This window comes from Procambarus clarkii, unplaced genomic scaffold (assembly GCF_040958095.1).
Source record: "Procambarus clarkii isolate CNS0578487 unplaced genomic scaffold, FALCON_Pclarkii_2.0 HiC_scaffold_98, whole genome shotgun sequence".
Taxonomy (NCBI): domain Eukaryota; kingdom Metazoa; phylum Arthropoda; class Malacostraca; order Decapoda; family Cambaridae; genus Procambarus; species Procambarus clarkii.
The window spans coordinates 2,111,912-2,122,998 of NW_027189131.1; positions in this window are offsets into that span (position 1 = coordinate 2,111,912).

Consider the following 11,087-nt stretch of genomic DNA (forward strand, 5'->3'; position numbering starts at 1 on the left):
AACACACTCACACATCCCCAAGATGCAGCCTTTAGCAGCTTCCTGACTTTCAGGTTCCTATTTACTGCAAGGTGAATAGAGGCATTAGTGTGTGTATGTTTGTGTCTGTGTGTGTGTGTGTGTGTGTACGTGTGTGTGTGTGTGTGTATACTCACCTAGTTGTGGTTGCGGGGGGTTGAGCTCTGGCTCTTTGGTCCCACCTCTCAACTGGCAATCAACTGATGTACAGATTCCTGAGCCTACTGGGCTCTATCATATCTGCATTTGAAACTGTGTATGGAGTCAGCCTCCACCACATCACTGCCTAATGCATTCCATCTATTAACTACTCTGACACTGAAAAAGTTCTTTCTAACATCCTAGTGGTTCATTTGGGTACTAAGTTTCCACCTGTGTCCCCTTGTTCGCCTACCACCCGTGTTAAACAGTTTATCTTTATGTACCCTATCAATTGCATTTCTCGCAGCCTGTCCTCGTAACTCATGCCTCTTAGTCCTGGGACTAGCCTATTGGCATACCACTAAACTTTTTCAAGCTTCGTCTTGTGCTTTTTTTTTTTTTTTTTTTTTTTTGAGATATATACAAGAGTTGTTATATTCTTGTACAGCCTAGTACTAAGTATATGGTGTTTGGCTAGATAAGAGTAAAACTGCTTGTAGATAAGTTTTTCAAAAAATGTTGACAAGTTAGGCAGGATTGATATAGGTCTGTAGTTGTTAACATCTGTGAGATCACCACATTTGTGTACAGGGGTAACTCGCTTTTTTAGGATAACTGGAAAGGTTTGGAGTTCAAGTTCAAGTAGCTTTTCAAAAAATGTTGACAAGTTAGGCAGGATTGATATAGGTCTGTAATTGTTAACATCTGTGAGATCACCACATTTGTGTACAGGGGTAACTCGCTTTTTTTAGGATAACTGGAAAGGTTTGGAGTTCAAGTGACCTGTTGAAGAGCATGAGAATTCTTTGGAGACAATTCCTAACCTATACTTCTTCTCAAGGTCATGTTTTTTATTAATGGGTTTAAGTATTCCCTTTGTAAGCAAGGGATTGTTAAGCCTTTTGGTTATGCTTACAAAAAAGTCACAGGACAGACATTATCAGCAGCAGTTATAAAATTGTCAATAGCAGTTTCATTGTGCAGCCTAAAACTTAACTCCCTTGACTCTAGAGGTATATATATTAGGTTTAGGTTAGGTTTTTTTAATTAAACCAGCCAGGATGAGTGAAGCCATGAAGGGCGTTTTTATTAATTAAAACACCCAAATGTTGGGTGCTTCAGGTGTTGTTCCTCTTGGATGATCTTGTACCTCTCTGTCTCACACCTGTAAGAATGAGTGATATGGTTAAGGGGGAAACAAAGTGCAGGCAAGGCAATGGAGGCCAGTAGTAATCTTAGGGCTAGGATAATTAGAAATTAGAGAAATTAAGTAAGAGAAATTAGCAAGAGAAATCAGGTAAAATTTATTATACTTAACTTTTGTATCATCAGTTTAGTAGTAATTCTTCATCTTCATCATCATCATCTTCACTGTCACAAAGCTCCAGGTAGGGCTCGGAAACATCAACATCCTCTTCCTGGTATCCAAATAAACGCTTTGCATCACTCAGCTTGTCAGAACACAACTTTTGCCCTTGCTTCAAAAGAGCCAAGATTCCACTCTTATTTTTGGTTGATAGGTGCTTCTCTTCAATAGTGTACTTGTTAGGATCCTGTAATATATAGACTATTTAATGGGGTTTAAGACATTTACAAATTTCCCTGAAAATACTAAAGAAATTAGAATAAATAAATAAAGTTTTCGGTAAAAGTTCAAATATATGTAAAACACACCAGTACAGTATATGAAAACCATGGAATTGTCTACCTGTCAAAGTTGTAAATAGCAAGACTTTACTCAAGTATAAAATTCTGCTGGATAAATGTTTATGAAGAACTGAATTGCAACACACATTTAGGCTGTTAGCTTACCTTGCTTAGATATGAAGGAAAAATTCCACATAACAACTCTTCAGTATGTTCGGTTAAAATCTCTCTCTTATTCTTGTAATATGCGAGATAATGCAGCATTTCTTGAACAGTGTGTTGTTGCTCTTCTCTGGATCTCTTCTGAAGCTCCACATCTTCTACTGCCTTCTTTTTTTGAGCAAGGGACACTAATAAAAGAGGAAAATTATATTTACTGCAAGTAAACTACAACTCAATTTAATGTAATTACAGTTTAGGTACTGTACTTGCATTATACATACTATACATAGTTTATTGTGCAGTATCAACCTGATAAAAACCTACGGATTATGATACTGCACCTATTTTACAAACAGTAGTGATGATATTTTACTTCAAAAATAAGTAAAGCTTATCCATTATGCATGCTAAATGTTAGTTATCTTGATAAGGCCGAATTGTAACCCCTGATAAAATGAGATGTAGTTACATACCATTTTGGCTATGATGAGGCAATAAATTGTGCCATGGCAGGATACCTTCTATTGCATCCTTTTCACTGAGAATTTCAGAGTTTTCACTATTGTAGATTTTTATGAAGCCTTGAAGCTTTTTCCTATCACACTCATTTCTGTGCCGGAGTGAAGAGCGCATTTTACTGGATGCTGCAAATAAAGTTTTTTGGCTGAAAGTTTTAAAGTTGTTAAAAAAATTTCCTCATCATTTACCTACATAGAAATTATAGACAAGAGCTAAATAGAAATTGCTTCAGAGTTAACAAAGAAATAGTAAGCCTACCTGCATCAGTGGCAATCAGATTTTTGCGATGCCTGATAGAGTCTGCAACTGCCTCGATAGAATATTTTATGTTCTTCGAGGTTGTTCCAGTGTTTAACTCTAACTCCTTACAAATCATTTGTAGGTCAGATCGCCATTCTTGAATCAATGACTTTTGAACATCAAGTTTGTCGATCTCATTTGAAACTGTTATTTCCGTCTCTCTGGCCTATTTGAAAATATAATAAATTTAATGAACAAATCACATTAACCATGATGAGTGGTTCGAACCTATGGGCTTGGCATTCCCAGATGCTTGCTGTAGTTGAATGCGCCACAACATGGTCAAAAGAATTGCAACCTAGGGTACTAATGAACCCACAATTCAATTTTTGTTAATTATGCACCCCCATACCCATTCCATGGGCGGTTGTGCATGCAGTTTCCCATGTACTTGGTCTGTGTCCTCCAGTAGTTTTACCTCTGATGGCCCTTTCAATACACATAGAATTCATATTATTGTGATATATCAATACATGGAGAAAGACATTGAAATGGGGGCATCAAAGGCAGAACTACTGAATGACAGAGACCGAGTTCATGGGGGAATTGTGTGAAACCTGGTTTGGCTTCAGTGGAAGCCTTGGGATCCTTGTGGGTGCAGTAGTACTCCAAGTTGCAATTCATCTGACCATGTCGTGGCGTAGTGAACTAGAGCATGCATCTGAGAGCACTCAGTGCATGGGGTTCAAACCCTCATCACAGTTCCCGTGATATATCACGATACTGTGATTTCTCTGTGAACACATTTGATATATCTCGGAATCATACATTTAGGTTAATTAAATACTATATACTTTATACAAATTAACCTTATTGATATATTGAAAAAGTTCAAGCAGTTAATTCAAGGAAATGGTCGCTAATTTATAATGGAAAATATATGTAGTACATGATCTGAACACATAACTAACCTATAAATGCATTATAATACCTTTCACATATAAATGCATTATAATAAGTTTCAAAATAAATACAAATAAATAAAATAAATATATATTATTTTTAGTACCTTTCTGAGTCGAGTAACTAATGCACGAGCCAGTCCATCAATTTTTCGATGGTTCCAAAAGACTGCACCCTCTGTGAGTTCTTCTGTTCTTTCTGAGAAAAATATTTATAGCAATGAACATCTTGAAGAGCATAGATTAATAACAGTTTCATAACATACCTTTACTCACCAAGACCAACTCAAGTTTGACCAATATGTTTTCATTCTTTTATTGATTATTTGAGGGAGTTGATACTTATTGAATACTGAATACAAATCGCATTATACTGATTACAGGGCAGGTAAAATAATAAAAAACTTGATCAGATGAACCATATAAACAAATACCAGCTTTCAGCATGTTTTTAGTTGTAGAGTTGTATCGTGAGAGGTATGCAAACACTTGCTCTGCCTCTTCCCCTAAAGTCATGCCACTTCCTTCTTGCCACCGCCCTCCATACAATACCTTTAACATAAAAGTATACAGTAAAAAAAAATTCAAATTATTGTACAAAAATTAAAAGCCTCCTACTATATTAAATGATACGTATATCATTAATCTTAAACAATCAGAAATCTTAAATTTTTTACACAAACTGTACTTATTATATTTAATGTAATGTATACATTACATTAAATTTAATTAGTATACATAAATGTAATGTTATATTTTTATTTACCTGACAATACCAAGCATGTCCTTTTGCATGTAGGACTCCTAAAAATGGCTTTGCTTGACCAATGTGAAAATGTGATTGTTTCTGAGCCACAGTTAAGGCCCATGGCCAATATTTGCAAATTATGTCTTGACAAATAAACTTTACGTATTTGAAATACATAATTTGCAAATAGTGGGCATAACTGTACAGCTCTCCTTGATACATATTCAAGGTGTGGAGGATAATACCATGTCGACAGGAGGCCATGCTGATTCCTGTTTCATCCAAACTTTGGAATGAAAGAGGCTTATTTTGAGCAGCTTTCCATGTAGACACTCCACACGTGTGCTTACTCTGTTTGTTAAACAAAAATATTTATAGTAACTAAATACCCAGTTGGTGAGCATGATTATAATTATGTAGGACGGGTAGAAGGTAGAGATTATTTTGCGCGATAGGCATTGTTGTTGCACATAAGAATTTCTATGGGTTATATTTCCTTATTCAATATATATAAACTATAATGAAAAAATACAAAAATGGCCACCATATGTTATAGTCGCCAAACAGTTATTAGGTAAAATTGAAGGTTTCTCAATATATAATAAAACTCACCTTAGTTTTCAAGCTCTGAATAGTGCCAACATGAGCTTGAACATCTTCATCTTTGCTGAAGATACTATCAGAATAATAGGGGTTTCTGATACCTCTGCAATGATAATTCAGAAATAATTATTTATTGTCTGTAACCACTATAATATTAAACAATGGGTAATGGGGTATCAAAAAATGTTTTATATGAAGAATTCTGATGCACTGCTAAATTTTACATAAAACAAAAATTTACATGGTGTTAGATAAATAAAATGATGATATGGATGCAATTGAAAGGCAAACTATAAAGACATACTCAGTTAAAAAATATGTCATATGACAATGTATATTTATATGTGCATACTTTATTTATAAGAACATTAATTTGAAGACAATATAATTCATTATAATATAGTGTGTGTAGAGAACAAAAGAATACTATACATTAAGTATCTGTAAAGCACATTTTATTACCTCCCAACTTTGTTGTAACGATACAGCTTCTTGTTGCCATCAATATGTACTGCTAAAGGGGTTTTATCACAAGCAGGACACTCATTGTCAGCTTCTCCTCTAATTTTTCTCAGCTCATATTGCTGGAATCGCCATTCGAAGAACACTCTCTTCGAAGTTATATAATTAATGGGTCCAATCTAGGAATAGAATTTTTTAGATGGTGACATTTAAAATGCATATTATGACATAAGATAAATAAACAAAAAAAACATTCCATTTTGTGTTTGAACAAAATTAAAAACTAATTATTAATAAATGAATATACATTACTACAAAATTTTGATAATTTTTGTATTGAAATATAAAACTGAAAATATTAAGAATAACGGTATCAAAACATACACGCCCACGAGAAGCACCAAAGGATTCCAGTGCAGTGACTAATGCCCGAAATGATGTTCCGGGACAATTTCTTTTGATATGGTGCCATGATTCAAGCAGACTGGTGCTGTAGAATGTGCTGCTCTTTCCTAATGATGAATAGAAACCAGACTTGTGCATGGTCTTGCCTAGTTGTTGATGCTCATATCCACAGTGGCATGTATAGATTGGAGTATAGAGGTCATACCTTCCTGTAGTTTAAAATACAGTGCATTGAGTGGTGTGGCGACTTGCTAAAATAGTGATGTAAAAATTAACATTTATAGCAACAAAAATTTCAAAATGTATTGTGATTCAGGAATATCCGGTAATGGAAATAAAAGGGTAAATTTTAAAGTTTATTTACCCATTATAGTGATGAAGATGCAGAGATTGCTGGAGCTTGAAATTTTAAACTTGCAATCTGTGCAGTTGGGGCAAGAATTTGGTGGTTGGGCTGGTACAACAGGTTCTGGTAACAAAGAAAAGGAAGACAGTTTGACAAAATGAGTTTTATGGAAAAGAATTTCAGACTGAATATTTCATTGTTTCTTGATTGTACAAAATATTGACATTATTCTCCAGATAATGACTGAGAAATTCACAGAAAAGAAACAATCAGACGATTAAATCAATCTATAAAACCAAGTGTCAGGTTTAAACTTTAAGACTTCTCCAAATGTTGTAATGACTGAAATGAAACATTTATTCATTTTATTTTGTTATACCAAGATAATCGTAGCTCTAGACTGGGATTGGGAAGTAGAAGTAATCTCGGAACAAAGTACGGATTTTATACAGGTATCGTATACTTACTCCAGTGAAAGATATTTCCTTCAGGGCACACAGTTTGTGTCGGGTCTAATGGCTCATAAAAGCCATTTTTCCAATATAATCTGTGGTGGAAAGGCATGAGAAAATGTTGCATTTGGTCACAAATGTGACACAAAAATGCAAAACAGTCTTCACATTTGATGCTTGCCTCACAATTTGTACATTGTACACAAATTTTACCTGATGAAAAAAGGGGTAATTATTTATACTAATTTTAAATACTGTATACCTAACATTTTAAACAATCTGAAGTCTAAATGTATTAATAGAGTGTCATTAATTTGCATATGATGCTTATTATACAGTATAACCTTAATGAACACAGCAATATTTAATTTACCTTTATCTGGAACACCCAACTCAGACAATGTCCAATCGAACAGCATTGCCCTGCTTTCTCCCCAATTAATCTCTGCATTTTTTCTTCTTTTTTGCCAGTCAGAAACACTTGGCTGAGAATCTTTAATTTGTTCAAGTTCTGCAGCAAGTACTTTGAAATATGGGATTAAAAATTAGTAAGAAAAATTTGTAAGTGAAAGGAATGATTAGTATAATATGTTAAACAAAATTTCATAGGCATTAAGCACAATTTTGGTACATAATATTTATGACGTGTGTCCATTAAATAAACCCTCATTTAAATACCAACAAATGATGTTGGGACATACCAACATCAAATGATTCCAAAGTTTCTTCACCAGCTGCCAAATAACTTTGAGTGTACGTTCTGCCACTAGTAGAATAGCCCGCATTTTGAATGTGTGGTGGTGAAAGTATAGCAGGCAGAATGTCTGGGTGGCACATTTGAAGATTTAAGCATGGTACATAATTGCAAATTGTATACAAGTATTAATATTTTCAGACAAATCTCAAGATATTACTATAACTAACTTTATGCTACCAAGTTGTTCAGTGTTATAGTAATTTAATCTCCATAATTGTCTAGCATACACTTAAAAATAGGCAACAAATATTATTGGAAAGTACACAAATAACAGCTGTAGAAATATTGTTAAAAAAATAATAGAAGATTACCATCAGATTGGGGTGCAGCTGGTCTTTGTTTTGAATTAATGTGTGATACATCCTGTATGTTATCTTTTTTCTGTTTCTTGTTTGTCACCTTTATTGAGTTTGGTTCCTCCACGTTTAAGAGTCTCTTCAAGTACTCATTTCTTTGTATCATTGCAGCACGTGCTTTCTGGTACTCACGTTCAAGATGTTCTCTAGTCATCACTGCTATTCTCCGGTGAAATTCTGAAGAGAAAATAATAGTGTTCGAAGGAAAAGTACAAGAACAAAACAAGAAAATTATGCTTATGCAAAATTATGCTACAATGTACCTATTAATAATCTTAAAATTTGCTACAAATTACCTACTTATAATTATGTGTTAAATTATGGACTTTCCCATAATGATATGCATGTTAGTGGCATTACCTATACTGCCTACCTGGAGCCCCCTAGAGAGATAGTGACACAAGTTAAGGTAATCCCTTTAGTAAGGTGCTGGGTCAACATAAATAAGCTATAACTAATAAGGACACAAATCAATATGTTCATTTAACAGTGGTATTAACATTTATATAAATATAGCTAAGAATAAGTTTTTACAAGTGTAACAAAGTGAAAGAAATGTATGAAAATTTTGATGATATATTAAAATGCTCATTGATTGAACTTGTCTTCCTATATATAAAGTATAAAAATAGTAAACACAGTACCATTATTGTTGTCTGTAGTTATTTTTGGAACATCTGGTATGTACAGCATACTGTCAAAATCCGATGATCTATCTGAAAAATTGATTGGTAGCGTAAATATTTGAATTCATTGCATAGCCTTTTATACAAACAAAAAAGAAAAATTGTACAGAAAAGCTAACACAACATTATAACACCTTTCTGTGGTACTTTCTATGGTACAAAAGAAAACAAACCTTAATTATAAAGGAAAATAAACTGACAGAAGAACTATGAATACTGCTGAAAATACTTTCCACAAAATATCTGAACCAAGGGATAGTACCCCGAGATTTGAAATATGAAAATTTCACCCTTACAGTATTTAAAAAAAAAGCAGAAAGAGTTAAGCACAAAACTAATGTCCGATCAGCTAGGTATAACACATCTGCAAGCTCATGGCGAAAATCCTAAGGGAGGGAATCATTTACCATCTTTCAGTGAAAAATCTTATTCAATCGACACACCATGGTCTTCTTAAAAACAGATGCTACCTTATAAACCTCCTCACTTTTGGGACATGGTAACATGGTACTCAGATAAAGGGTTTCCGGTGGATGTAGTATACATGGATTATGCTAAAGACTTTAATAAGGTACCACATGGAAGACTAGCAAGGAAATTACAGGTTCATGAAAAAAATTGTAAAGTGCACAAAACAATAGTTAAAACAAAGAGAGCAAAAGGTCATACTAAATGGGAATGAATATGAAGAAATGTGTTAAGTTGAGTACCTCAGGGGTCCATTTTTAAGTCTAAAATATTTTTCATATATTGAACATCTATGATATAGAAAAGAATATAATCTAATCAACCACATCCTCATATTTGCAAATGCCTGGCATTTCACGAGCACTTTGTCCGGGGTTTATATTCTAGCCGGGGAGGATTTACTGGGTTAGGCTAACCTAACCTAACTTAACCAAACCAAACCAAGTATCTCAAGTTACAAATATCTCTGGGAATTCATATTATCTGCTGTTGTAGAATTGACAAAATGGACAGTGTCAACAAAATTATTCCCACATACTCCGTCACTATGTGATGGAGTACACATAGAATAGGGACTGAATTGTCCCTGACAGGGACAATTCTGTAACAAATGTTCTAGCATAAAACTTTGTACAGTTTAGTAATTCCTTACCATTTGATGTACTAGGTAGATCCATGTTTGGTGAAGTTTTATAGCTGGAGCTGGAAGATCCTGTCGAGATGACTTCTTCAAAGAGAATAGCTTCAACACATTGTGTCTTGAGTCTTCCAGTACTTGGCCTACAGTTACCAGATCTGATTTACAGAAACTAGTGAACTATGGAGATAAGATTGTTAATAATATACTTTTTTTGAGATTCATATGACTTGCAGCTTAAAAACCAATCTTATTTTAAAATAGTACACTAAAGTACATAGCAAATTGCGAAATTCGTAGTTTTTTAACTACTTTAAAGCTAAATTCTCAAGCTTTGAAAATAAGCACAATTTGCTATTTTAAGCGGAATCTGGCAACTCTGATTTAGCATGTAAACATTGACTTGCATTCACAATGTAGTTATTTATTTTTCAACAATTTAAAACGAGTTATGAAAATACATACATTGGTACATTATTGCAAAGGCACTATACTATATATATATATATATATAAATTGTTGCAAGTCGAGCAACAAATATTTTACATTGAACAACAAATGAGATTGGAAAAGCAGTATTGCCAAAATAGACCCCAGACACACCCTGTGGGTAGTAATGGACCCCCATACCGACCCTATGAGGGGTAGTGGACCCCATAATAACACTATGGGCGATAGTGGACACTATACAAACACTATGGGCGGTAGTTGACTTCATAGAGACCCTGTGGGCGGTAAGGGACCCCCTATCGACCCTGTGGGCGGCAGTGGACCCCCTATCGATCCTGTGGGCGGCAGTGGACCCCCTACCGACCCTGTGGGCGGCAGTGGACCCCTACCGAACGTGTGGGCGGCAGTGGACCCCCTACCGACCCTCTGGGCGGCAGTGGACCCCCTATCGATCCTGTGGGCGGTAGTGGACCCCCCCCATATCGACCCTGTGGGCGGCAGTGGACCCCCTATCGATCCTGTGGGCGGCAGTGGACCCCCTACCGACCCAGTGGGTGGCAGTGGACCCCCTGCCGACCCTGTGGGCGGTAGTGGACCCCTACCGACCCTGTGGACGGTAGTTGACTTCATAGCGACCCTGTGGGCGGTAGTGGACCCCATACCGACCCTGTGGGTGGCGGTGGACCCCATACCGACTCTGTGGGCGGCAGTGAACCCTATATACTAATCCTGTGGGCGATACTGTACCCTATAGTCATCCTGTGGGGGCAATGGATGCCATACATATCCAGTGGGTGTTATTGTACCCCATACTTATTCTGTGGGTGGTTGGAGCCCCATACCCATCCTGTGGGTTATAGTGGACCCCATACTCATCCTGTGGGTGGTATTGGACCCCATACCTATCCTGTGGGTGGTTGTGAGCCCATACCCATCCTGTCGGTGGTAGTGGACGCAATACACATCCAGTGGATGGTATTGGATCCCATACCCTTCCTGTGGGTGGAAGTGATCCCCATACCATTCCT